We start from the raw sequence: 3,814 nt of genomic DNA, 5'->3' as shown, positions 1-3,814 counted from the left end.
ATTTAATAAATTAATTAGAGCTAAGTTGGTAAATAAGTTCTTTTAGGTTCAATATTTAATTAAAGCCTAAATTAAAATGTGGAAACAAATGAGGATGAATTAATCTAGGTATAATATATTCAAGAAATTAAATATAGCATTTTAATACTTAATTTTTAAATCAAGCAAGGCCATGCAAGATTTTATCCTAAATTAAATTGTTAATTCAATAAAATATATATAATGGTGTATTAAACCTTGAACATGTAAAATACAAGATTTTAAAAAAATATTATGCAATGTTAGTAACAAGTTAGTCAACTCCTTAAACAAATTCAAATTTTTAGTAAGCTAATTCAAATCACCTCATTAGTCTTTAAAGTAAATATAATTCTCCACCTTTAATTCACTAGTTATTGGAAAATTCAAATACTATAATACAACTTATTTCTAATCAAACCATTACCACAACAAGCCAACGTGCAGTAGTAAAAGAAAGGTAAGAAACTTTGGCAGTTAGGAGAAGAAGAAATAATTCAAATGCTATTCAATACCTTCACTTGTAACCTCCCACCTCAATGCATATTATTACACCTTTATCAACCCTTATAGCACTCATCTTTATTAGTCTAGCAAATAAACGAGAACATGCAAGAAAAAGGAGAAAAGAATCGTCAGCTAGGTAAAGGAGAAAACATTCAAAAGTCCATTCCACTCCTTCACTTGTAACTCCTAACTAAATGCATATTATGACCCCTTAACACCTCCTATATCATTCACCTTAATCCCTAACAATTCCTACACCCATGTGCTCGAAAAACATCAGAAAAAGCAGCAGCTAAACTCGTGAACACAACAGCAAACAAGAATAGAAATCCAACTCGGTTACGTCGCGTCGTATTGTCGTTTTGATTTGTTTTTCTTCAAAACAAATTCCAGGCATGTATATATTGTTTCTTTGCTATTCAATCAAGTCCTATAAATATTTTTAAGCATTATAGGTTCAGAGTGCATGAGGTAAAAACGAACTTTTTGACAGCAACTACACACAAGTTTCGGTACAGAATTTTTGGCTTCATCTTTGTGGCTCACAGGTTTGCTGAATTTTATTGATTTCATGATGTTGCTCGGTTCCAGGCTTCCAAGGTGGCTTCTAGGCATAAATTAGAATGTGTTTGAGTGTCTTCGATTCATTTGTTTCAGTCCATACACGCACAAGACCAGAAATGACAGCAATCTGCCCACAAGTGCAGAAATGGGTCACGATTTGGCCATTTGAATGGTTAAGGTGGGTGTTCGAATCCTGGCTGTCCTAGGACCGTAGCCACGGTTAGAACACTCCCTTATCATGTCTAGGACGTGACCAAAGTGTCCTTTCAAGGCTTGGGTCAAGGTTCCCTCAGAATTTTTAAACAACCACACAAGTGCATATTTCGAATTTCATTTCCTGTGTTAGTGAGTTTCGGTTTTTGGGGTGTGGTTTGGTTTGTGGCTGGCTTCTAGCCCTTAGCCATGGTCCAAGCCATGCCTTAGGATGTTGGTAAGAGTCTAGGGTCGATGGTTCAAGCCAAGAGTCAAAATTTTTCAGAGTTTCAACCCAAATAAACAACATAGCCGCTGCTGTATTTTCTGTTTTTTTTTTACAGTAACTTGGGTAACGGTTTTTGGGGTGGTTTGAGTTCTTGGTTGGATTTTAGCCCATGGCCTTGGACTATACAGTACCTCAATGAGTTAGAAAGGTCATGTTTTTGGCCGTTCGTGATTCGGTCGAGTTTAGAGGTCATACGAGAATTTACGGTGAAAGGTGCCAAAATGACTCTCGAAAGAGTGTTTTATGTTTTTGGATTCCTTTCACCTATTTTCGTGTGTTACAGTTATTATGCATAATTTACAGTATGTTTGGGGTATTTTAATCATGGTTAAACGTCGGTTTAATGTTGGTTCGGGTTGGTACGATACCATGATTAAAAATCAAGTTGTGGGTCCGAATCGTCTCGTTTTTGGTTCTATTGTTAAATTTTTGTCAAGTTAAGATTTATTGCGTGTGTCACATATTAGAAGTAAGTCGCAGCAAGCCTGGGAGCGATCCAACTCATCCGGTAAAAATAAGGTTATAATTATATTATGTGCATAAAAATATAAAATGTTTATTTTTGAGATATATGCTATATGTCTTGTGGCCACCTTATGCTTATGGGTTTGGAAGTCGGTAGGCGCAACCGAGGACCTCTCCGCCCGGTGACTTACGACCGGTTTATGATTATGTATGGGTACAGACATCCAGTCCAAGGGCTGTGATTGATCCCTACCGCCCAGTATACTGTGGTTTAGTCTGATCAGGCGCTTACGCTATGTTATGAGCCACTTGTATACATGTTGAGTCTTTAGACTTACTAGACTTGATTGTTGTAGGTATTGACGAGGTCGAGACCACGGGCGGAGACCAGTGAGCGATCTTGGGACAGCAGTAGTAAACCTGAGGACCTCATGATTTAATTTATGCACTTTTTATTGTTCAAACTCAGTTTCAATACGTTGGATTATTTTTAAGTTGATACGTTGGATTATTTTTAAGTGATGTTTACGTTGGATTATTTTTAAATTGTTGGTTGAAAACAATATTTGCTTTCGCTGTTATTTTAAAGTTAAAATTATTTACATGTTTATTTTAATTAAATAAGACAAGATAATTATTTATTAAATAAAATTTTAATAATTCCGAAAAATTATGAATACGAAATACGGGCCTTTACAAAAATCCTCAAAAATTTACTCGACTAGCAACCAAGAACTATTACTAATTTCTTAGAAATTCTACAAGCCTCAAAAGCATTCATTATTTTCAAAATTAACTTATAACCCATAAGGAGGACATCAACGCTACTGACCTAAAAATTAATATAGTCAAATAATTTTCGACCTCTCCTAAAGCCCAATATTCGAATTCTTAGACATGTCCAATTCCAAACGTAACCAACATGCATAATTACATTATTTCTTTAAATTTAAATAAATACTGCATAATCAAAATCTGAACGTAAAATATTTCATGAAAACATGCTGTTAAAATATTTCATGCCTTAAACAAAGTGCGTAAACGTAAAACTTACAGACCGAAGGCGTGACTTCGTGAGCTTCTCAAGGTCAGTAGTAGTACAACCCTTTACAAGAACATATGCTCTGATACCAACTGTAAAGGCCCGTATTTCGTATTCATAATTTTTGCGGAATTATTAAAAATTTTCTAAATAAATAATTACCTCGTCTCATTTTATTAAAATAAACATGTAAACAATTTTTAACTTTAAAATAACAGCGGAAGCAAATATTGTTTTCAACCAACAAATTAAAAATAATCCAGCATAAACATTAACTTAAAAATAATCCAACGTATTAAAACTGAGTTTGAATAATAAAAGGTGCATAAATTAAATCATAAGGTCCCCGAGTTTACTACTGCTGTCCCAAGATCGCTCACTGGTCTCCGTCCACGATCTCGACCTCGTCAATACCTACAACAATCAAGTCTAGTGAGTCTAAAGACTCAGCATGTATATATCGTGAATAACAAGTAAATATAACATAAAATCACATGCATTATAAAAATAAAGTATCGTAGAGTGTATGGTGAAAATCGTATCATGATTAATTATAACTACATGCATATCTGAAAATTCATACGTAAAAGCTTTGCTCAATAGAGCTCTCTGTCATAACATATCATAATTTTTCTGGTAGAAATAATATTTTTAAGCAAGTGGCCCATAACATAGCGTAAGCGCCTGATCAGACTAAACCACAGTATACTGGGCGGTAGAGATCAATCACAGCCCTT

Source organism: Primulina eburnea, chromosome 1, assembly GCF_022965805.1.
Source record: "Primulina eburnea isolate SZY01 chromosome 1, ASM2296580v1, whole genome shotgun sequence".
Classification (NCBI taxonomy): domain Eukaryota; kingdom Viridiplantae; phylum Streptophyta; class Magnoliopsida; order Lamiales; family Gesneriaceae; genus Primulina; species Primulina eburnea.
The sequence above is the reverse complement of the archived record's forward strand: the minus strand, read 5'-3'. Positions refer to the sequence as shown.